Source organism: Amblyomma maculatum, chromosome 5, assembly GCF_055883805.1.
Source record: "Amblyomma maculatum isolate TAMU_Amacu chromosome 5, ASM5588380v1, whole genome shotgun sequence".
Classification (NCBI taxonomy): Eukaryota; Metazoa; Arthropoda; class Arachnida; order Ixodida; family Ixodidae; genus Amblyomma; species Amblyomma maculatum.
The window spans coordinates 74652065-74678197 of NC_139348.1; the positions used below are offsets into that span (position 1 = coordinate 74652065).

Below are 26133 nucleotides of genomic sequence, written 5' to 3' on the forward strand. Positions count from 1 at the left end.
TCAATATATATATCTTTAATCCTCTTTTGTAAATATATTTCTCCCTGTTACAAAATTATATGCCAAAATTTAAAAACCTTGAACAATTCACAAATTTCGTAGAATGTTCAGAACAGCGCGGTGCGCTATAATTGGACAAAGGCTTTATCGATGTGGCCATAATTACTTGCGCAACAAAATTATGCAAGGTGTTTTAATAATTTTGAAAGCTGCGGTAGTGTAGAATAGGTGGAAAAAGTTTAAACATTGTGAAAACTGTTTTTGTTTTCCTAAAAATTTTCAATGTTCGCTGTTTTCTGTAAATTAGCGCGATCGTATCTCTGTATCCAAATGTCATAAAAATATGAGCTTTAGCTGTTTGCGGATAATTATGCTGAGAACATATTGTGGAATTATTGCTGCTCTACCATGAACCTTTTCTGAAATAAAGGCCTGCAAATTAGGAAAATTTTCGTTTCCTGGGCCGATGTTTAGAATTTTTTATAAAAACATCTACTCATACCCGAAAAGCGAACATTAACTGAATACAAATAAAAACATGTATATATTTAGTCGGATAATTTTCAGCTAGCTAACTTGAGCATAATTTGTATAATCTATAACCAAAGTTGGCCAGAATAGAAGAGAAGCTCGGAACTCCACCTCTTTGACATTATTAATCAGTCATCACGCAACAGTATATAATATTTTGAAGTAAATATAAAAGGTCGAACGACCATCCTTTGTTCGATCATAGGTGGCGAAAGGGAGGGGACGCGCGCATTTGTCGATGCACCAGCTGTATGGATTTACGCAAGAATGTGGATGGTAGATGGGGAGGCTTTCCTATTTTTTTAGAAAATGTTTGTCCGTGGTTGGCTTGAAGAAACAATGCGTTTGCGAACACACAAAACAAAACTATTTATTAGAACTCGACTCGAGCGGTGCGCGCTGGCGGCCGCTCATCGGCACGGTCCGAAGTCACGGCTGGCCGGTGCAAGCAGAAGAGGGCTGGGTAAAGGAGGAATGGAATGTTGAGAGGGTCGTTGGTCCTTCGTTCCCACGCGCAGCCCTTGCGAACACAACACCGCGGCGGGAATCACGCGCTGGTTGAGCGGGTCGTTGTTCCCCCTCGCCTACTCGTCTACGTGCAAGACGCAACAGACAGCATCCCCAGCTGCGCTGCTGTGCGGCCTCCTCCCGAAGCGTTCATTTCAGAGCTTGTTGGAGACGCTACAAGACTTGTGACAGCTTCTTAAACCTTTCTTTAATTTCTTCCCTCATTAATTTTTTTTTTCATTGTGCTGTGCATAATTTTCTCTTGCGCCTATACATGTCCATGTGCTCCGGTTGGTGCTTGCTACATATCAGTGAATAGCTGAGCTGTGAAATGTCGCCGGAGTGCGGATTACAGCAACGGCGGGATACCATCGGCATTATCAGACTCAGTGAACGCCGTCATCTTAGACCGTGAGTATATATCTTTGCAGCATGCCATTGCTTCATAATTGGTTCTATATAATCTCCTACCAGTCCCAAATGTTCTCTTTCCTTATTCTCCCCGAAACAACTGCGCGAAGCATGACTTCAAGAACTAAGCGAATTTTCGTCCGGGTTACATGCAAGCAATAAGTGCGTGGACCTATTTGCTGGCTGCGATATGAATAGCATTTGCGCCGAAAATAGAGGAGCCGTGCGTAACAGGTGTGTATGCCACCAACACGCGACAGAACACTGCAGGCAGCCATTTGCGCAGTTTTTTGACTGTGCAGCGCGCCGCAATCAATTAGTAACCAGATACTATGCGCCCGGCTTTGTACATATATTTTGGACAGCCTCTCTTCTGCGCGCAGGAAGCCATGTTCACACAGTTTTTGGATTTTGTTAAGAGTTAAGGGCAGTTTTTTGTTTTCAGATGTACAGACGATGTTTTTAAAACTGTTCGTGCCGTCTGTGCAAGCGAATTGTACAGTGGGGCAGACATGTGCGTGATGCCGCTTGATGACTAGGCTATAATTAAGTCATAATGAACCTCCACTTTTATAATGGTTAATATCATATTGAGGAATTGAAAGCCGTGAACAGCGCAAGTGAGCCCCTTTTCAAAATTTTCTTAATCGACGCCCCCCTTCTGAGCACGTGCCTTCAGGTGAGGGCGTTATCAGAAAGCGGCGACAATAGGAGAGCGATTTCGCAGACGCGCTTCGAGGGCGGGGGAAAATAACAATACAAGCAAAAAGGCACATCAGCCGTGTGTGCACTGCGTCCCTATCACTGCAAAGTAAACAACGTGCACGCGGGACACAATGTACAAAACTGACGGCCGGTATGAGGCAACCATATCGTCCGAAATATTGCTCGCGAAGCGCTCGATGACGGCGCGCACTTTCAGGCGAAATGGGACAGGACGTCAGGTCCGCCTGTTCGGCAATTACAGCTCTTTGTACCTCACGTGCCGTACCGTATGCATGAAGTGCACGCCATAGCCATCGTGCAAGAATGTTGAAACCGAAGCAGCGATCCACGTATTCTAATTCTATAGGAAATAATTTGGGAGTAGAAAAGAGCAACTTTATATGATGTGCATGGTTCTTTAATGAACGATATGTATAAATGGACGGTTGAATAGTTACAGTAATGAAGTGTTCCGCTAGAATTGTTTACGGCCGTGACCACAATAAACATTACTCATATTGTTCTTCGCTTTAAGCTCTGGCATTGATAAGCCTATCTAAAGAACCGACTGGCAGTGACAGGTTGTTTACAGCTGTTGATCAAAAGGTAGGCCATCATGCTATTATTGCAGGCATATTTGCTTCTTTTTGTACCTCTGTTTACTAAAACTTAATTTTGTTCCCCATTCCTAGGGACGCTGCACCTCTTACAACACTCACTGTTCAGTCGCTTTTATTCAAGTATACAAAAAGGAGGAAATGCGCATGCACTCATAGGATAGCCTGTCTTTCCGTTAACAGCTGCAAATAACACGCCACTGCTCCTCGGTACTTTGGATGAAGTTTTCAATGGGGTTACCTGAGATGCCTAGCAATTGCTGTAATATTTATACCAATCACTGCAGTGAAACAGAAAGGTAACACTGCATCACTTTAACTGCTGCATGCACCTATAAACGTGCCTTAATTTATTGCCTATTCTTATAGACGCAGGACCTCTTACTATAGGCTTTGTTCAGTAAGCAACCGTCTTTCATTGCTTCAATTTCTATCTCTCCACCACTTTCTTGTTGCTCTGGGTGTGATCATTTGATTTCATTGTTCAAATCATATTGTTTTATCATGTGTGAATGATTTAGCCTGCACATACATGCTTTCATTTTTTTAGATGCGCATCGGGAGCGTTTTCTACGTAGAAGTGGATCGATTGAGTTGTATCACTGGTGCGAAAACCGACAACCCCCAGAAGATATGTGTCCTGTGGTTGGAAGGGCAATAAAGAAGAAGAAAATCAGCGGAAAAGCCTGCCTAAAAAAAGGTAGCACTGCATCACTGTAACTGCTGCATGCACCTTTAAATCTGCCTTATTTTTATTGCCTATTCTTATAGATGGTGGACCTCTTGCTATTGGCTTTTTGCAGAAAGCAACCTCCTTTCATTGCTTCAATTCCTATCTCTCCACCACTTTTTTGTTACTTCGAGTGTGATCCTTTGATTTTATTGTTCAAATCATATTATTAAATCGCCGGTGAATGATTTCGCTTACACATACATGCTTTCATTTTTTTTAGGTGCGCATCGAGAGTGTTTTCTACGTATAAATGGATCGATTAAGTTGTATCACTGGTGCGAAAACCAACAGTTCGGTACCCCCAGAAGATTTCTGTCTTGTGGGTGGCAGGGGTATAAAGAAGAGGATAATCAGTGGAAAAGCCTGCCTAAAAACTTACAAAGATGGCGCAAAAACGAAATGCTGATCAGGGTTAGAGTCTGATTACTTCTGTTATCCCATTTCACTTGCTAGGTGATGTGACATATATGAAGCACCTTAGTATAATTTGTGGTATACTCACTGAAAATTGTGTAGACATTAACTTTTTTCTCGTTCAATTATTTTGAGTGACGCACGAATTGGAATAAAACGAAGTCATCCACACGTCTAATGCCCATAGGCATTAGATGCGTGGATGAGCTCATTAATTGTGTTCGTGTGCTGTGCGATGTCAGTGCACGATAAAGAACCCCAGGTGGTCGAAATTTCCGGAGTCCTCCACTACGGCGTCTCTCATAGCCTGAGTTGCTTTGGGACGTTAAACCCCACAAACCAAACCAAACCATTAACTGTGTTCCTATGTGAGCATGCAATAGTTTGTCGAATATATTAATATGTTAAAAGTTGATTTTTTTACTGTTAACCGGAGTAATACATATGCTCCATATGATAGCATTATTCGCCTGTAGTTTGTATCTGCTCTTTCCTAAATTGTATTCTACAAAGTATACGTGTGTCATCTCGTACGTCTATTTAACTAGCGAACAATTTGCAATCGAATCCCTTTTGTGATGTTTCAGCTACAAATAATGTATGACAGTTGTGACAATATAGGTAGCTTTAGGTATAACATATAGCGCGAAAATCTTTAATATATGCGATGATATTTTTATTCACCGCATTGGCTAAACCAGCCTGTTGAAGAGACGAAATGAAAACAAATATGGATGTCTTCGGACAGGAACAGTAATCGTGGTGCCATGACCATTTTTTTAATTAAATTTTCATATGTCGTGGGCTAATGTCTCGACACAAAGGAATGACCCTTAGGTTTGCCAGAAGCGGCGTAGTGTTCTCGAAAAAAAAAAAAAACGCCTATCACTAAAGCTGGAAAACGCCGTTTTTGTCATTTCAAAAAGTTGCACGTTTGGAGGCCGGCTGGTTGCGTAATATTTTGTCATCCACTGTTTTTTACTCACCGCATTTGGGTAACGTTTACTTGTATAAGAAGTATTAAAAGTGTGTTTCATTGATGCAGTTCATTTAGTAAAAAATCGCAAACCTTGCTTCAAGAACAACGCGCTACAAAAATGTTAATGTTCAACCTTACATACTGGCGTGACGCATTGCGTTGTTTGCACTAAAATATTCTGTGTTTATTTCGCAGGTCATATTGTTAATTTAAGGCAGAATTTGGAGCTCTAAGCTGCTATGTGTGTTCTCTGTAACGCCACCAAATGTATTATGCTGGAAAGCGATTTGCTTAAGATTGTAATTATAAAAATTACACATTGAAAAATCATCTTCAAAAATATAGCATTGTTAGTGGTGGTCAAAGCTGACAAATGGAATAATATATTAATAACCTAGATTGAATACTATTGCACCTAGCAATAAAAAAGAATGCAGGACAGAGAAAAAGTTCAGCCTTCACTTGCGTTCTGCCATGAAATTGACAGAAATAGTGAATTAATACCATTTTAAGCTATATTAAGTATTTGTCCCAGAAGCAGAAAAACGGTGTTAAGCGCTGACAATGTTTTAAATTTTACTTAAGGTAAAATGTAACTAAATTAAGCAAATACTTAATTGAAGTTTTGATGCCTATTCCATAAGGGGGAGCCATATAAGCACATCTATAGAACAAAAACAAGCATTTTTATATTTCTAATAGTACATTTTGCAGAATTCAATATATTTACTGACTCAAATTAACAAATTACTTTGAATTGTTTCCACAGATCTTGATAAAAATTGATGTTGCGGCCGTTTCTTCAATTCTAATCAGTTTTCCTTATTTTACCATTTTCTTACTTTTGTCCAATTTCAAAATAATATGCAGATACACACACAAATCTAGAGCTTCAAATTTTTTCAGAAATAAAGAATGGAACCTAGATAATGTAGAAAAATAGTTTCTGTGCCAAGATATTATTGGATCTTGCAAGAATGCAGGCTAAGTTTGGCCATTATCAGCACAAGCACTCGGTTTAATATTTAATGTTATATTTTTAAACAGTATAACGCGACACTTTTTAGTCCGTGATATTTTTGAGGTACTGAAGATTTTTGAGAGGGATTTGAATGAAAATCGAAGATGATCTTTTTTTAATTGCAGCAAATTTGGCCTTTTCGCTGTTTACGAATTCTGAGCAATTTTGATGCGTTGTGGAGAACACACCTAGTGGTCTGGAGCTCCAGATACTGCCTGGAATTAAGAACATGCGTCAGGAAGTGAAAACATATTTAGTGCAACCAACCTAATGCATCATATGCCAGTACATAAGGTTAAAAATGAATATATTTGCAGCGTATCGCTCCTGAAGAAAAGTTTGCGATTTTTTAATAACACAACTGCAAAAAAAAAATAGGTTTCTAATAGTGTTTGTAAATATAAAACCTGCATATATTTAGTGAGTAAAAAAGAGCGGATGATAAAATCATGGCATCCAAACTTGCAACATTTTGAAATGGCAAAAACAGCGTTTTCTACCTCTAGAGATATACCATACAATTGTTTTTTTTTCGAGGAAACTACGCGTATCTTGAAAAACTAAGGTTAATTCTTTTGTGCCTAGATACTTGCCCACCACATATAAGAATTTCTTTGGAAACGAAAGATGGCCATGGGACCTCGATTATGTTTCTTATCTAAGGCACCCATAATACGCTGTGAGAAAGCCAATGTCAAGGGCTTTTTTTAATATTCTATATTTCGAACGGTTGTGCCATCTAAGAAAATTAGAAAGCTAGGCACACCTTAGGTGTAGCCAGCCCTCACTTTCTGTTACAGCTGCATTTGCTAAGCTGAATTAATGCGTTGATTACTTTATTTTAGCCACGAATATAGCGCTATTACGTGTCAATTTTAAAGAAAGGCCGCAGTGACGCGATTCCTGTAGAATTTGTAAGTGAAATCTGTAAACCTTACAAATCTACCCATATACATGATCTCTTGCAGGTTTTATTCAAGCTACATTACACCTGCTGCGCCCCATAGCTTGAGCCAAGGGTTATAAATAAACCATTAAAAACAGACGATGGAAACCGGTGGTGCATTGCTGGCAGCCACTTAGGACAGCGCAGAAAATTTTTATTTTGTACGTGGGGAAGTGAGGTTATTCGCTTCAAGTACTAAATATTCACTTTAGACAATAAATAGGACTTACAGAGTCGGTGAGCACGTTCGGAAACCCCTGTTTCAATATTTGCGGTTAGAAACCTCATGTGTACCTTTTTTTCCAGCTGTAGATAAATTCCGGGTTATGTAGATACCGAAACCGTTACCAGCCCATTCGCGCAGCTCAACTGTGCTGCTCACAACATGATTTTGAGCGGACAAAACAACCTGCCGCTAAGATTGCTAGCCCCATGCATGAGTAAGGGTGATATGCTGGCGATGGTTGCTTCGCGTCGGCCCTTTGGCGCACATGAAGGCTCGAGTTACAATGAGCGCGCCGAACTTTGCAATGCGGATAATGACTACAAAGCGGTAAGGATATAAATGAGTTTAACAGTATTTTTCAGCTGTAAAATACAAATACAGTCTTGTTGGACGATGTGCTGGCGCGGACGAAGAAACCATAGGCAACTTGTAGGTCTAACGCTACACAGGGCTGTCGAGCCAAGCCAAGTCCTCAATTGTATTGTCCGGGAATCAGATTTCTGTATTTTCGTGGTTTCCTATTGTATCTGGCGTTCAAAATGCAGACGTGAGGGTTCTTTATCACAAATAATCAAACGTGGATTGTGCCGGTACTCTTCAAAGTAGCAACACCATTTATTGTGTAAGTCATTAATCAGTAATTTAGGTAAATAATGTCAATAAGGATTCCAAACAAAACCTTTTCTGTGGCGCTCAAGGTAGCTTCCAGCAATATATATCTGGTTTCCTTTGCCTGGCTCCGAAATGTTTTTTTTTTATCCCTTGGATCAAATTTGCTTGGACAAGCAGTATATGTGTAAAAATGATGCACCTGTGAGCTACCCGTTTAAGTGAGCTCCCGTTTAAGTGAACTACCCACAAAACCAGTCAAAAGCGTATATAAGCTAACCAGCGGCCAGTGCAGCAGTCGTGGGCTTAGATCGCTTGTGTATATTATATCTAGCCATTTTAAAAAAATGAAAATGGTCGCCGAACATTCTCTTGGTAACGATTATTAGTATAAACTGTTTGCACATCGCAGAAAGCGTAGGAGCGGCAAAAAACTAGCGCGTCAGTCATATGCGGAGACAGCCGATAATCAAGCACTAATTCCTAGTGTGGGATGAAACACTGGCTGTCTCAGCCGTATTGCTGTGGAGGCGATCAAAATGCAACAGGGCACATGCTATGCAATGTATGTGCGTCTTTCATCCTACTAAACCCAAGGCAGCTGAAACTAGTCTGGAACTCATCAGTATAGTGTTTCTCATTGACCATAAATTTCGGTACATGAATCCTGGAATTTTTTACATCTTCCTAAAATAATGCGCGCGATTTTATATGCCTCGTAATAGTGTTGTAAATTTTGTTTCCTCATTGTTTTTGTGCAGGTGCCATTTGCGAAAAAGTTGGGGTGGACGATTTGGAGGCACACGCATTTATTCGCAGGTGGCTGCCTGGTTCCTGTGACAGGGGGGGTGGAAGAAAAAGGCGTTATGCTGAAACCTCCCCTGGCGAACCAGGCATGCCACCTGTGAATGCAATTGCAGGGTCAGACCCCTCACTACGCCTATGAGTGTGCCCTCCAGCTCCCTGGCCCCTTCCACTTCCCGAGAGCCCGCCCTGCCCTGACCAACCCTGCCACTGCCCCGCTAACTGCTGCTGTGTTTGCCCTCAGCGCTGGCTAGTAACAACTGCCGTCTATAGTAACAATTGCAATAAATATTATCTTTTTGTGAACCATGCCCTTGTTTTGTGAATATCTACTGGTTGCTCATGAGCAACAATTTGAATTTATATGGCCACTCCTATTTGAAAGGCCATTATTGTCCCAGCAAGTTCGATGTGCTGTCACGAATATGGCTAGAATGTAAAAGGCTGCATTTTATTGCCTGCACAGGCAGTGCCACAAAATGTGTAATCTTGACATCATCAATGGCACATGAATGGAGTAGCCGGTGTACCCATAAACCATTGGATTAGTATTGGTATCGACAATATGAGGCATGAATGGAGTAGCCAGTGCACCTGCAATGGCTAACCATTGGTATGATATTGGCATTGACAATGGGCCATCAATGGAATAGCTGGTATTAAACAAATATTGGTAATACAATGATGGTATAATGCTGGACAGTATTGGCAAGAATCATGGTGCATGAATGGAAAGTCTAATATTGTGCCTACATTGGTGGCTCCAGCTTGGTTGAACACTGGACCAATCTTGGAACGAAAGATGGGCCAAGAATGGAGAATGTAGTAAAATGCCCAAATGCCAATACCAGTCCAATATTGATGCCATTCTTTTCCAGTGATGAACCATTGTTGGACCAATGCTGGTGTGCTGCTTGGGTAACTTGCGCTCAAGGTACAGGAGTCAGTACATTGTTCTAGAAACGCTGCCATGCGACAGATACAAAGTGCAGACTCTACTAGAAGAACACAGTTGGTGGAACGGGTATACGAATACGTAGTAGCGGCGGGGACGATGATGTTCATTGCGTTTTTAACTTCTGCCTCCGACGAATCGTCGTAGGATACAAACAGCGACGATAGTGAGGTGGCCAATTTGTAAACAAGTTAGCGCTCAAGAATGGTCCCAATAGTGGGATGATCGGAAAGCCTTACGACCTGTTGTCGAGAGATGCTGGAGGCCCCGTACTCACAATGCTCTGGTCACCTACCGCCAAAACATCTAAACGCTTCAGAGAAGCTCTGCGCCACTCCCGTCTCACTCAGGTTATCCTATACCTGCATATATGGACTTCGAGAGTACAGTAAGAAGCAATATCAAGCGAAATCTGCCGCCGAATTAAAGTGCCTTTCGTGTCCTTTGTTTCGCACACCATTTAAACGTAGTTTCCAGGGTGACAGGGGAATAATTCGGAACCTTTATTGTCGCTAGTAATAATGGGTGGATTACGTAACTATGCATTTTGGCCACGTTTTAAAATCTGCCAGGTTGTAAATTTAGGATAAGCAGAAAAAAAAGCGGTTTAAATCTTATTGAACGTACGTAGAACGCCTTGTTTTAAGGGTAAAAATGTTCTCATATTTTTCTACGCTTTAGGTTATTGTATTATATGTTTAATTACAACATTGCGCACAGACAGAATATAATGGTGCGTTTGTCGTTAGAATGCAATTATTGCCTATGTCTAGAAAATTTTATTTGAATATACCATGCAGTTTTTTAGAAAGGACAAGATGTTTATATGCCACCCATTTTCTTGCATTGGGTAAAAAAATGGAAACAATTTGAATATAGCCACTACCCAAGAATATACGTGCTCTTAAATCTAAGGAAAATATCTATCAACTGGCAAGCAAGTCTTGCGTCTAGTGTTGAGAACGGATAAATATCATAGTTCTAGTTCGGTACACGTAGACCTTGAAGCATCAAAAAATTGCCATGTTTTACACTGCATGGAAGAGACTCCGAATTATGGAGTACATTTGACTCTAGAAAATAACATTTCAGAGGGAAATACATTCTAGTCTAATAATACCTTCCCGAGAAATGCCCTTGCCGTAGAGGAAGCACAATCACGGGTTTATACAAATCGAAAACATTCGCTCGCCTAATCTGAAAACAATTGTCCTCGACAAGATTGTTTTCAAGAATGTAATGTCGATTTGCCCCGCCCTGCGTACTATCAAGAGTTAGAGATAGAGGTAGGTAGGTCGATAGTGTAATAAATACAGCTGCAGTTTTGGTGCGTACATTTATCACGTACCTGGTACCCTAAGGTCCATGTGTTTGTCGGTTGAAGTTCTTTGATATCTAGGTCACAAGAAGCGATTGCGCGCACGAGCCGCGGCAGCCACGATTGCCTGATTGAAAAGGAAGAAGAGAGCGTATTTCATGACTCAAGGATCCTAAGTTTACAAGCTGCCACGAACGGTTTTACTGACACCTGCAGAGTGACCCACCTCACAAAAGACAGGTCTCACACTGAGAAGACGACCCGCCGGTAAGGAGAGACTGACATGCGCTCATGAGTCCATCATCTGAAAAGAAAGAGAATAAGGACAGTTCATAAAATCAAGGATGTTCGGCTCGTGATAAACGATTGTGCAATTCTACAAACTCCTTATGTGTGGTTCTTAGGCTATGGCAGGATAAGTAGACAACTTCTTGTACTCAATATATTCAGTATATTCATTACCCACACAGCCGGATTTAGTGAGTAAGCTTTGCTCATAAATATGGTTATGGTATGATTTTACGACAGAACGATATAAACGAATTATTAACCCACACCGTGAGCTAACCCCATTTGCAATAAATTGTTAACTCAAGCCTGGAACATTCATATCCATAAATTATGTTTTTTCTATTAAAAATATTGATTTTCGCTGCAATTGTTGCATACAGTGGGACAAAAGGTTTTGGCACAGGCATCGAAAGATATGAAGAAGTAATTCAAAGCAGTCACCCTGATGGTGATTTATATATTTCAAAGCATGAGCATGTAGCGCTGGTCACATGTAAGAGACACTGGGACACCAAGGATCGCTATTGGATGCGTCAGGTACCGTGGCCGGTAACAATATGGACACTGCCGAGATATGAGTTTCTTCGATATCTGGAAAAGAACTGGCGTAAGAGCATCAAGACACATGTTCTGGCAACAAAGGTAGACACTAATGACTTGTCCTGCTTTGAATGGATTTTGTTGCGTCCAGAGTCGTCCTACTTAGTGGACTGGCTAGTAACCATGGAGAGCAAGGTTGTGAGTGAGACATTCAGCAACTTTTTTCCAGAATCACCCGGTATCATTTTTTCTTGCTGGTGGTGTCGTGAAAATATCACACAGGAAAATAGGGAGAAGCAGCAATCGGAAGAGAAGTCTCTGTTGTCCCTCTACTCTAAGGGCTGCAGAGAGGGTATTCATAATAAAGATGTCCAAATGTCAAGGACCAGCCAGCTAAGGAACAATGTAATTCGTATCGGCTGCGTGTACGCGAAAGATTCGAGATCTAATGGTGTTTTTTGCGGCGACTGGAAGGCGCAATATATCTGGTATGCACTTAGTGTGTACAATATCACAATTGAGTGGAAAATATACGCAGAAGAGGTCATCCAGAATGAGCTGCTGAAAAGCGACTACGATGTATTGGGACTCATGATTCTTTTGACTTCTAATTTAGCGCAGGAGTTCGCCATTCCAGCTGCGCTAGATAGTGCGCAGGAAACATTCTACGTGAAATCAGGTGACCTAATGCCGGTCTCTTTGCTAGATATTCTCGGCAAGTCGAAGCTCGGACTTTTTATGGTTTTAACAGGCATGGCGATTTGCTCAGCAGTTCTAACAGTCGCCGATCTGAAGGAACGCAACATTCAAATATTGTCCTCAATCAGCGATTTTTTCATGTTTCTTCTCGCTTCTTTTTACGCGACGTCGTCTCCAATAGCTCGCCGAACACGCTCGTTATTCGCAAGGGGAATTGTTTACGGCGTGTGGATTATGGCCATTTTACCATTTTCGTGTTATTTCCGCGGTGCGTTTGTTTCAAGACTTAGTTTGCAGAGGCCCCTAAATGTGGTTGACACTCTGCAAGAACTTGAGGATGCGTTGGATCGTCGAACAGTGATTCCCTGCTTCGAGAAAGGCACGTTTATAGCGACCATAGTTTCTGACGAAACTAACAGAACCACGTTCGCTCTTTACTCAAAATTGAGACTTGCTTGGCAACAGAGCACAAACAAAGATCACTTGATAATGGATAATGGAACAGAGTGTCTCTCTTGTGCTCAGCAACATAACCACATATGCTTCTCACTAAGGGTACCGAGTACACTTTGGATAGAATTGCGCGAGGGGCTGGTGGAATCAAAAGAGCATTTGTGCTCCAGCTGGGGGACCACGCCCGTCCGAAAGAATTTTCCACTGCTGCGCGGATACAATGAATTCATCCGTAGACTAGAAGAAGCCTTCTTGTTACGGCAGAAAGAAGATTTTGTTGAGAACTGTGATAATGGTGCTCATATTAAAAATTGCAATGTTGGGTTGCCCCAAGGTGCAGAGTTAGAGCTATTCTTCTTGGTGTTTTGTGGCCTATTGTGTTTATCTGTCGGATTTCTTTTTTTGGAGTTAATATGAGCATTTCATCAGAGTTTTGAATAGGGGACCCCTCCTGGTATGGCATTAGAAAAACCTGTCTGGGTAGCCCAGTGGCGACTCTGCCTATGCTGAAGCACGTATCTCGCAAGGCATTCTGTGCCGATTAGTACAGCTTCTGCTCCTTGGTGAACGTGAAAAGACTCGTCCGTTATTGTGGATATGAACCTGCAGTAGCCGAAGACTGAAACAGAAGCACTGCGGCTGCTTCCGGTGAAGTGTTCAAAACATGCGGCTTCGATCTTGCAGTGTACCCTTCCACCTGGAAACTTCACTACCGCCACTATTGTTAACATTGGCAACAACTTGTTGACAAGTCAATCACGTCATTCTTCGAATGTACTGCTTTCTTTCATAGCCGCAAGAATACGTTTGTTTGCGGATGCTATGGATGATCTGTTGCATACATGTACTGGTTCGCTACTCTATGCTGCACGGCCGGCTCGAAGCTGAAATATATAGAAAACAGCCAGGGTTTTGCACGTGTTTATTTGTGATCGCAAGAAAAGCCGCAATTCATGCTATTGTTTTCAGTGTTTGCGCAAATAAAAACTGCACGTAGCAGTTGGCTTTCAAGAGAAAGCATGTTATGCACTGAATTTTGCGCACATTTGTAACCACCAAACAGCCTATATACAGTAAAATTTTGATGACTAAATTCACCATGTTCCTGTTGACAATGCTTACTAATATAAAAAAATTCACTCCACCGACCGGAAACAGCTCTCACTCTGACCTGCAAGCACACAAGTTTAAGGCTGTACGCAGTCCAACAATGGAGCAAGGTGAGAGCGTTTTTACTGACGTCTGTACCTAGCGACCAAAAGCAACACTCTTGCGTAATCCTACGCGGCACGCGGCATAATCCTAGCTGCAGTCCAAACTTCAGCGTTGGGTGACTTTTCATTGCAGGGACTACAAAAGTTTTTTAAAACAAAGCGTGACTTATCGGTTAAACGGTGCGATAAAAGCAAATGCCAGCCCAGGGTCAAGATGAAAATTCCATGACATGCATGCAATGGACCCAAACACTAGCGGCCTATGCACGGCCTGCGCAAGGTATCTAACGGAAAAACTGTGAACCAGAAGGGTGTATTCAGGTACTTGGCGTAACTGCAAATAACGCTTTAGCAGAACTCTATTAATTCGCCCAACACTCGTCCGGCTAGACCTAGAGGTAGCGCGCCGAGACTTCGCCTCTGATTTCTGCGTGTCATAAATGCCTAACAATACCTTATGTGTATTATCTTAAGATCATGGCAACCCTGAAAAATTTTTCAGCATCCTAATTTTATAGTAGATGGTACCCCAGTCCAGTCGAAAAAATCTACACAACCGTGTTAAAAATACGACGAAGTATTCTGTAGTTCCATCGTAAACGTCGAATTTTTTGTAGTTCTGTAGTACTTCTCTGTAGTTTTGTAGTTTTTCCGTGGTATATTTTTGTTGTCTGAAGTTCTGCAGCACTTTTATTATGTAACTACAGAAATTTATAATGTAACTACACAACGTTCACAACAGCTTGCCTGTCAAAAACCACACAGGAATTCTGTCTTGAAAACAGAAAATGTTCTGTACTTTTTTTCGACTGGGACGTAACACAAAAGAAAGCGCCGGAGCCATACCTACTGCATGTTTTCGTATGTAGACTCGTATGCCTGATTTATTTGTGCGTTCCGTAGCTCCCGGGCCTCTTAATTAGTGCAAGCATGAGATGAAAAAGTGAAATTGTGCACTAAATATTATTAAAAAACGAAAGGTACACCACGATGTATCACTGCATTGTTTTGTCTGAGCATGCTGCCCATCTCAATATCGTAGCTACATTTTTCGTTCTCAGCAGATCCGTTTGAGAGAATATTATCTCTAAAATTACTAACATTTCGATTCAATACGATAAGAACTCGACAAGTACTGCTGAGCAAACCTTCAGGATCTTTACAAATTTTACAGTGTTCCCACACTTAGAGAACTCAGCAATCCGCAATGAGCAAAATTTTATTTGTCGAACAAGAAATGAAGCAAAGGCCTCCGTATTCAAGCTGACCAGTGGCAATCAAACTGCAACTACAATTCGGCTTCTACGACATGCAACAGCGACAGCTTTGAACTGTCTTCTTAGGCGGACTGAGTCAACGGGACGCTAAATTGATTAAGATGTTTACACATCTGAAAAGAACACGCTACTGCCATGAGTATTTAATTTTGGTGAATATACGACGCATTTTGTCTGCATGTTGCATCATAGGAGCATTTACGCTATCTCTTCTCTTTCAAGAAACCGGTAGTAGAGTGTTTTGTAGTAGCACCATCTGGCGTATGAACAGTGTTACAGTTAAGGTCAAGGAAAACAAATCAGTCTGTGTCATCTACTTTTTGTTATTCCTGGATCGCCTAAGCAGCCCATGAATTATTGCTTTGCTGCTAGCATCCTGCCTTTCCTTATTTCATATGAAATGTGAAAAAATTGTGCACTTTGTCTCTTGCCTAACAGTAATGCTTATTCGTGCTTATTCGATTATAATAAGCAGCAGGCAAGCACCGGCCTCCTAAGGACAGGCGGCCAATATATTGAAGCCTCAGAAGGGCACTGCAAACCCATTGCGTAGCAAGATAAATGATTTAGCATGAGTACTTGATATCTACAGAGAGCTTGTGCCTGACTTCCGCAATGGCAACCGTCTGGAATTGATAAGGGGTAGTGCAAAACGTGGGGGAGTAACGAAAAATATCTTTCCGGATTTCGAACAAGCTGAAAAATATTACAAGGGTTCAACGCTTCTGAACCAAGTATTTAGCGAAAGCATTTGCTGCGGGTGAACGAGCGTTCTTCTTCTTCTCTTTTTTCTTCCTCAGCCTACATATAAAGCCCCGCTTTAACCAACCCGTACGAAGGTGCCTTAGTGGCCTATAGGGGTAACGTGAATGCCAGGGTCCTAGCTGGCTGATTCTTACATAACCGTCCCATGTGAAACGAGAGACTCAAGTTCGCAGCTCTTGCCAGGCGGTGTGTCACTTGAGGTGTGACGTCACAGCGTCATGTGGGTAAGACGTAACTGCAGCCGGGTCACACGAAGACTTGAAATGGCAAGTGGTATTCTTTTCACAATAAAAGAAAGGATCTCATTCAATTCCGCCTTCAAGTGTGCAGCAGGAATGCAGCTTATTAGAGAGACTTAAGCAAGCCTTGATCGCGGTCTCACAAACCTTATGTCGGCGATGAGGGAGCACTTCATACGAGAAAAACCTATGATACTTCTTCTTGAAGTTATGATTTCTACTACGAATACTTCTGGTGCCTTGCGCATTTGAAGATGTCTTCTCCAGGTATTTGTCACCGGGGTTTCAGCGATCATGAGAGATTTCATGTTTTTGCTACAGGCGTTTGTTAGATGCTGAGTTAGCCTCTAATATTTAAGTGATACGTCTTCTATGTATAAGTATGTGCGTGTTATTTTTCTCGCACAAATTTGGTTTGAGTACTTGCCTTGCGAAAACCTTTTCATACAGTTTCAAGATGTCAACAATTTAGAAACGTCTCTGGCGTCTCGCGTTTGTGAAGTTGTCTTGAGCACTTATTTGCCACCGGGTTTGTAGTGATATTCACAGATATCTTGATCTTGCTAGGGACGTTTGATAGAAGCTGTTTTCTTTTTATTGGTTGAGTGATGCTTCTTTCATGTATAAACATATGCAGTTTTTGAGCCAATAAATGTTTGTCTGTGAGCTCTGATTGCGTGTGCAGAAAAACGTTTCGTGCTTGTTCAAGATGTTCTCAACACTTTGATGAATACTTCTCGATTATGGCTTGTTTAAAGTTGTCTTGTGCCCTTATTTGTGACCTGGTTTTAGTGTCATTGTTGATTTCTTTGGGCTAGGGACGTTTTTTAGGTGCGGTGTTAGCCTCTATTGGTTTCGCGGTGTTTTTTTGTGAAGAGGTGCCGTCATTTCCCTAATAAATGATCTGCCTGTCAGCTCTGCTCTCGTTGCTAGTGTATCTCTCAGCAACATTTTTATTGTGTTGCTGAAATTTTCATATTGTTGAAGTAACTAGTAGAATTTTAGTATGATTGCGAAGGCACGCTCTTGCGCTCAGTGTCACCTACCAGGAATCCTGTTTAATCTTGTTTGCGCCGTCACTCTGCTTGGCCAAGCTTTCCATGAGGTCACAACCACGTATCCTTCCAAGAAAAATTCCAACACTATCCGATATACTCTCTCCGACAAGTGAATCTCCCGACGAGCGGTTCAATTTCGCCACCAAATGAGACTGTAATAGTTCGAAGTGTTTCGCACTGAGCAATATCTAGGAGGCACTTATGACTCCTTAAGGGCAATAAGGGGAAAGCCTTGGAGGCTAGTTCTACTGCTTTATTTATTTCACAGAACCCTGTCGATGACACAGGGCAGGAGATCGGCTTCTTCGGTGCCGTTTCGAGGTCAGTAAGCTGCAGTAGGGGAAAATTGTGTGCGCTCGCCGTCGTGTTGCGCCCGTGTGTAGCATGTGTACGGCAGGAACACTAGGTAAAGACAAGTATGTTTTTCAGGCTTCCCAGGTGCCAATACAGAGCACTGAGTTGTAGCTTGGATGCACAGGATTCCGATTCCCAGGGGAAGAAAATTTTGTTACAGGCGGAACTTTCACGAGCTAACAAATATTGTAGTGATCACGTGACCGACTCGACAACGTGGTACGCGTCAGAGAGGCGACGGAGAAATCTCCAGCACAAGTTTGGCTGAGCGACATAGTATTCACGTGACTGCAACGTCAAGCGTCGGCTATTTCAATGTTAAGCTTACCCATGTTTTTAAGAAACTTTGAAAGTTAATGTAAAACTTTCAATTTAAACATTGAATCGGATTCAAAATGGTTGTCTTAGAATCCAAGAACTCATGTTCACCAAACGGGCGTCCTAATACTTGAACCATGACTGCGCATGTTTCACTCTTTATAACTAGGCCGTGTAGTTTCATGATTTAAATAATTAGCACCTATTAACATACCGCGGCGGAAAACTTGCAGAATGGGTTTAGAATTAAACCGAAAAGCGCCTTTCCCTCCATATTTTTAATAGCCCATGACCTATCCTTGACAAAACTCTCGCCATATCCATCCTTTCAAAGTACAGATAGGGGGCTAGCATGCTTTCAAAGGTGCATTTTAAGAAACAAGGCGCACGAGGCTCCAACCTAGCAGGATGCCCGACTGGAATCAGAACGAAACCGAGCCCGAATTTTGTCCGCCATTTTAAAAATGAACCCGAGCCGGAACCAACCGGAGGAATCGTTCTTGAATCGGTTCACGGCACCGTTTCGGCCCACGTTTAGTGGCCACATACCTTTATTATTTTTTTTTGTACCTACTTGTGAAACGCTCTTGCGTATTTCGAAAGCTACGTCGGCATTGCTTACGCATCCTTCTGGGTTTAACTAAAGCTAAACCACAGCTAAGTTTTATCTTGCATACGCTCGACGACATCGCAAAAAGTCACATGGCACGTGCATGCCAACTGCGTGCGATGCCACTCCTGCAGATACAATTAGGTTAACCGAGATTTCAGAACTATAAACGGCCAGTGATGGTGGCAAGGCCACCTTGAACAGCAATTTACAGGTCTGTCCTGAGTTCTATAAGAACTCAGTATAAATATGAGTCCGTGGCCGATTGCCCTTTTTGACGACTCTTCTTTTTGTACCTAGCAATGTCTGGTCTGCTTTCTTTCTTCGCTTGGCAAGTTAAAATATGCTAAGAATAAAACTGCGATGCTGAAATGTGAAGACTGGGTAGAGGAAAGATCCGAGTTGGATTTCTAGAAGGAGTATTATTTTCCAAGCTCCGTTCGGTGTACTATCATCTCTATGTGGAAACAAGAATGCGTTTTATCGCTTTTTCCTTTATTATTGATGTCAATGCATAAGACAGTGTAAAAAGTAGCACAAAAAGCTGGAAGAGCAGCATGAGAGTAAACGTAACTATTTAGTACCCTGGTCTATTGGTTGTGCTGTGGCAAGATGGCTGCGACAAAAACCTTCAAAAGCAAAGAGATGAATGAGATCAAGCAAACCGAAGGAGCTGCGACAAGGCCATGGGGGGAAAACCGAACAGCTGGAATGGGAGCAATTGTGCAACTGATGAAGGTGAGACCCTCGATACCACAATCCTTTGACCAACGACGAAGGACGCGGAGCAAAACGGTATTTGGTCACGAAATTGAAGCAGCTTAGTCTGATTCCCGTTGGCGATCAAGTACCTCTAAATGCGGCAGCAGACTCTCGCCCTAAGAGCTTACAAGCTAAGAATCAGAATAAAGCGTTTGTGCAATTAAAAGACTTCTGCTAGGAACCGAAGAAAGGAGCTGTTCTCTCAAAATTGAAGTGCACAGCCTGCTGCACGCATTTTAAGGACGCCCGGAATAGCAAAATTTGAGTGATTGCAAATTTTGGGAGGAAAAAAGGTGCGGCATCGAGCAATTCATTCACTTGCTACAGAAGCGCTTACTGCGCCATCTGCAAAAGCCAGCATCGAGAGAGCATTTTCTGGACTAAAGTAGAACCCACCTTGCCATCAAACCCAAATGATTTCAAGAATCGCCGACAATGTCCTCTTCCATCGGTGTTTATATGCAGCAAATAAAAAGTTGGCAGCATTTACTGAGCACATTGTAAAATATTTGCGAGAAGCAAAGATTTTATGCCATGCTTGTTGTAAATCATGCGACTAAGCATAGCAATCTAGCTTCACAGTCGTTCTAGCAGAAGGTATATAGAGCGTCCTTGCAGGCAACCATGACTCGCAACAAGACAGACGTCGCATTGTGTCGCCACAGCAGGAGTGAGCCAATTATACATTTCGGTTCTCAGCAAATACGAAGTGACTCCAAACCCAATAAGTTGCGGAGATTACTATTGTAAGCGCCTCTGTGGCCTCAACATACGGTTGCCATTGCGTTTCAAAACCATAGTAATACGAATTGCAATGGCGTCCACGACATCATCATCAGCCAGACTATACCTACTACAGGGCGAATGTGTCTCCCTTTGGCGTCAAATTCACCCAGCCCTGTACTACCCTCATCCACTTGACCCCAGCGAACTTATCCTCATGCGCCCACCTTATTTTCTGCCGCCCCATGCTATAATTTCCTTCTCTCCGAATCAAATTGTTATCTCTAAGAGACCATCGGTTATCATCTCTTCGCACTACTTGTTCTGTGCATGCCGAATTCCTAATTTTGACTAGAATATTAGAAACGAGCTACTCCCCTGACACGCTCTGCACAGTCTATATTTTTAACTTAAAACTTACCATTTTCCTTTCCATAGCCTTCTGCATTTTCTGCACCTAAGTAGAGCCCTTTTCGGTAACCTCCATGATTAATCCCCATGGGTGAGTAACGGTACGGTGCAACTGTTATATACTATCTTTTTGAGTAATGCAGGTAACTGCTAGTCAAAATATGTGAGTGCCTTCAAATTTGCTGCATCCCAATCTTATTCTCGTTTTTTTCTAGTAGCAGGCCGCCAATGGACCGCCATCAGCCCAATATTGGGGGAAACCAGCCCCAATACGGCGGTCAATATTGGCATTTCATTGGCATGCTACCCTTGCCAAGACTGAATCCAATATACTAGACTGGCTTTGCTACAGTGGCCAGCAATGACATGCTAGGTTATTTTTTGGCATGCAAACTCGCTAAACGGCTACCCAATATCTTCCACCCAAGCATACCCACTGGCTACTAAACAACGTAAATCCAGCCACTCTTACTGGCTATCCAATACTTATAACAAAGCTTACTGACCGGCTCTTAAGAACTGCTATCCAGCTAGGCTCATGGGCTGCCCAACATCGCCCACCCAAATTTGTCCACTGGATTTGTATCATTGACATCCAGGCAATCCCATTATTGTTGTCTGTTGTTTTTTGTGACTATTTTTGATTTGGATGGGTGTTACGGCGCAGAGGTAGCTAAGGCCATCATGCGCCAAACACAAGGTTGAGTTAGTTTTTGCGCAGGTATTTTACATGCAGCTAATAGAAGCCGGAAAGTATACATGCATTCACACAAAAACCAGAATTGTATGTTTCATGGATATGTATTAGGTGCGCATATGGTAGATAGTTGGATTTCTTTCAGACTTCCAAGACTTCACCTTTGGTTGGGTTCGTTGCCAAGGCATCGGCAGATGCCAGGTTGTAGGCAGACGCCGCAATAAAGGCAGCTTCAGGTGTCTGCCTAGCCAGCATCTCTAGCATGAGCCTTTTGCTCTCGGTTAAAAGGAGAGCAGCTTTTAGCAGCCCTTACCGATGTATGCTCGAGCAGCTTGCATGTCACCATCTTCCTTTTCGCACAAACATTTGCAAGCGATAACAAGAATAGAAGACAATATTATGCAGAAATGTTTTTTTAGTACAGCTTTTTTTGGCAGATTTTTTTCTCTGCCAGGCGAAGGTAGAGAATGTATAGAAAAAAATGCTTTCATTTTTTGATGTGGGCGGATCTACTTTTTGACTATGCGCTATGCTGCATCAATAGCCTGAAGGGTGTGTTCAACATTCGTCCCTTGCTGAAGCACTCAAAACAGAGCATGCCAGCACACAGGAATCAAGTGGAAGTTTATGGCTGACGTAAATTACAACATAAAATATGCTGCAGCTAGCGGGTCATCTCTGGTTACAAGATCACCTACGGCGCAATACAGTCGGTGCTGGCACCTCATTGAGGAGTCAGCTAGCATACATGAGGTAACGGTGCAGCATTTGCCTTCGCTAGCAAAATCTCTTTGACCTCTGTTTTTCAGCATTTGATCTTTAATTTCTGTGTACAAATGAAATAGTTTATAAATAAAAAAATTATGTGTCTATTTTCAGTCATGAACAGACGTTTTCAGGATGTGGATGTAAATCTCATCGCTAGGAATTAACCCGGGTTTGAGAGCCTATAGTATATATGGTTTTGAGAGTGCAACATCTTACTGGCCTACTGCAGATGCAGAAGAGTGTATGCTTGTATACTACGCCATATTGTGTTTCTATACATAGGCAGCGACAGCTGTCAGGTTTACAAAGATTATGCGTCTGTTTTGTTGCGAGTTTGTTGAGAGAAACCAAGTATTCTTAAAATATACGTATGAGTGGCCTTACGCATATCGCTAAAAGACGTATAGAAGGAATGGTATGGTCTGTAACTGCTGCGCGTTCCACCTCTGTACTAAACTTCTTCACAGTTGAGAACAGCGCAACAGTCGGGCATTTCTATGCGTTTCGTAGACAACATAAGCCACGCGTCCGATTCGATGGCCTGCTTGCATGTGTAGTGCCACCCAATCATTCATTTCGGGGCTTTGTAATTGTTTGGGCTCAAGAATCTGCCTTTATCTCATGGCATGGGTTTCTCAAGAAAATGAAGCTTTGCCGGCAGGGGTTCAGCCACCGGAGGAATGGGGGAGGACCCTATACCAACCGTGCCCTTACAGCCTAAGCCATTTCTCTTGAATAAATGTTCTCTGATACAATATTGTTGACGATGTATAAACATACTTAAAAGACTTCGCGAACGACGCGGCAGTATTGTTGGGGAATTAAAAAATATCCGAATATACAGATTGAGAATTGATCCTTAATAGCTGCAAGCCAATTCCGGCCAGCATATGTCATGATCTGAGCAATATTTTTGCAACCATAAAAACTCGGTGCACAATAACGGCCACTATAACCCAGTCATATTCATTGTTGTAGTCTCCAAAACTGGCGGGTCCATTTCGACCGCTCTTTGCCAAAATGTATTCAATGTAATAAGCCAGCTATACTAAGAGGACCATATCAATCAATGCATACAATGATGCGTGCAATGTTGGCAAGTCATCGTGGCTGCCCATAAAATATTGACCACTAAACACATGATGAATACAATATTGGGAAACCCTCTCTACTACAGGTAAAATATGCACCATCGTATGTCAGTAAATATTTCAAGTTGACTTGCCATCAATGATGGCAAGAGAATATTGATTAACCTATGTAAAAATGTATGGTTTTTGCAAGTAATGACACTTCGTCAGGCAATATCGACCCCTGTAATTGCAGATATACAATGTTGGGAAGCCATGACGACCGGCGGGAGGATATTGACAAATGTATGCCAAGATACATTCGATGCTGACAAGCAATCAAAATTGGCATTGCAAAATTCGTCAATGTATGTCATTATAGGTGTAATGCTGGCGAGTCGCCAAAGCTCACTGGGCAATATTGCCCACTGGAACAAACAATTATGCATAGTTGGGAAGCCACTAAGACAGGCGGGATAGCAATAACCAATAAATGCCAATATATAATTCATATCGACAAGCCAGCTATACTGGCAGTACAATATTTACCATTGTATGCCATCATCGACCATTTTATCTGCAGATATATGCAGTGTGGGAAGACGTCACGATTGGCAGGGGGATATATTAAGAAGCCATCAGTACTCCCTGTACAATATTTACCAATGCATGCCATGATATGGCTAATGTAGGCGAGTGGCCATCACTCATTGGGCAATATCGGCCACTGTAACTGAAGATGCATACAAGCCACTAAGACTGGCGGGATGATATGGACCAATGAATGCCAAGCCATATTCAATGTCAAAAGGCCATATATACTGGCAGAAAAATATTTACCAATGTATGCCAATGTTCGTGAATTATTGGCAAAACATTGCCGATGACTGGGTCATATTGGCCTTCGTCTATCATTGCATATACAATGTTGGCAAGCTATTCTATACGCAAGGTCATTAATGCCCATTGATAGCTCAAGAATGCCAATCTTGAGGGGAACATGTAAATCACTGGTCCGAGAGTGGCCAATATTATCGCATGGCTGTACAATTATTGGTAGTGAATTCGCAACGCCGGGCCATTGGCGGACCCGACGTAGCCAATCAATTTCCAATACCGGGCCGGTCGCATGTGCTACCTGGGTCGGTTTCTGCTTGTCCTAAGTGAACATGTTCACCTACCATTTCAGCGTTTCAATATTATTAGCTGCTCTTCCTTTCAATAGTTGTTCAACATTACCTTATTCTTCAAAATAACTTTCGGACTTACCTTTCTGTTTCTGCTGTCTAGATCATTAATCATTAGTTGGCCCTTACAGTTACTTGACAAGGCTATGTCATCAGATAATTTTGTATTGCTGAGATATTCTCTATCGACCCAGATGTCTAACTGCTACCATTTCATATCTTTAAATACACCCTCTAATCAAGCTTCAAATAGCAGCAGTAAATAGTGCATCCTTGCCTAACAACAATCCTAATTTGAATTTTATCACTTTCCCTACGCAGAACTGTTATTGCTATGGAATTGAAATGGTGTCTGATCTTAAGAAATTGGAAAGGAGCAGATTTGGCCAGGGAAATAACTCGTGTTAGTGAAACTCTAGAAATAAAAAACAGAAATGGGCATGTGCAGGGCATGTAGTGTGCAGAGAGGACAACCGTTGGTCGTTTAAGGTAAGAAATTGGATTTCATGGGAAAGAAAGCATAGCAGGTTATGGCAGAAAGTTAGGTGGGTGGATGAGCTTAACAAGTTCGCCGGGGTAAATTGAATGCAGCTACCACAGAACCTGGTTAACTGGAGCAATATAGAAGAGGCCTTTGTCCTACAGTGACTATAGTGCAGCTGATGATGATGTAACCTGTGCAGCCACTGAAGATATCTTCCAGTAATATCACATATGGCTCACCTACACCCTGATCTCACAATACGTGTAGGTTGTTCAGGTTTAGAACGAGTCAAATGCCTTCTCACAGTCAATGAATGCTACGTATGAGGAGGGCTGGTTGTATCCAAAGCACGTTTCTATCACATCGTGTTCAGCATGAATATGATCCCCTCTTTTTCGAAAACGTGCTTGATCCTTTGGTTGATAAAATCTAAGGTTGCTCTGATACTATTAAATTGTACCTTAATAAATACTTAGTACATACCGGAGAGTAAGCTGATTGGTCTATAATTCCTAGAGTTCCCTTTCGTGTGAATTAGGACAATATTAGCATTGTGACCGGGTTTCAGCACTTTCGATGTAGTCAGGCACTGCGTATTGAGGGTGGACTGTTTTTTTGGGCCCGATGTCCCCTCCAACCCTCAACAAATCGGTAGTTACCTGAACCTCCCCAGCTGCTTTCTCCTTTTCATATCTTCGAATACATCTGTCACACGGGCAATCTCAATGCCCATTAAGTGATCGGCACTTGAAATTTTCGAGGGTCATTGGGATGCACCACTGCCACACGGCACATTTCAATGACAATTGAGTGTATAATGCGACAGATGGCGCCACGAATAAGAACATGCAGTAAAAAATTGCACTGAAATAGAATACAACACGGCAGATATTGACCTAAGAGCTATTTCTGAAGGGAAGTCGTTCAGGGAAGGTTATTGGAACATCTCACAGCTCAGCATAACTCACAGGCACCACAGGAAAGCGCCGGCGGGACGATATCGAACGATGCGCAATTGCGGCGATCATTTTGCACCACCGACTCTGCCACTGCCAGATGCACATGTGCGGTTCTTGTTGTCAGTTGTCACAAAGCGGTAATAAAAGTCGAACATGAGCCAAACGATGCAACAAACGGCACTGTCGCAGAAGAGCAGCGAGACACAATAAAACAGCGTCAATATGTTTACATTTGAACACCGCACGTTCTCTATAGCGATCATTTTGATTCCCGAAAATCTATTTGACGAGCTGCTTAACATATTCTAGAGAATTTATTCCTGAAAATATTGTGTTTAATTTTATTTTGTCATACTTTTAACCTTAGAGTGAATGCGAGGCTGCTCGAATGCGATTTTGCTCGCAACTCAATCGGCATTGGAAACGGTCGTGTAGCAGTGGCCGACCCCTTCTGAGCTCAAACTTCATCGACAAAATG

The 26133-nt window shown here is 42.1% G+C and overlaps 1 long non-coding RNA gene across 1 annotated transcript; it reads left to right on the forward strand.

Annotated features, from left to right (window-relative positions):
- The first annotated feature begins 1199 nt into the window (after positions 1–1199).
- On the forward strand, positions 1200–8712 carry LOC146188517 (uncharacterized). Its single transcript, XR_014707218.1, has 3 exons — positions 1200–1449; positions 3322–3471; positions 8461–8712. It is a non-coding gene; the product is annotated as an uncharacterized LOC146188517 (long non-coding RNA).
- Positions 8713–26133: the final 17421 nt, after the last annotated feature.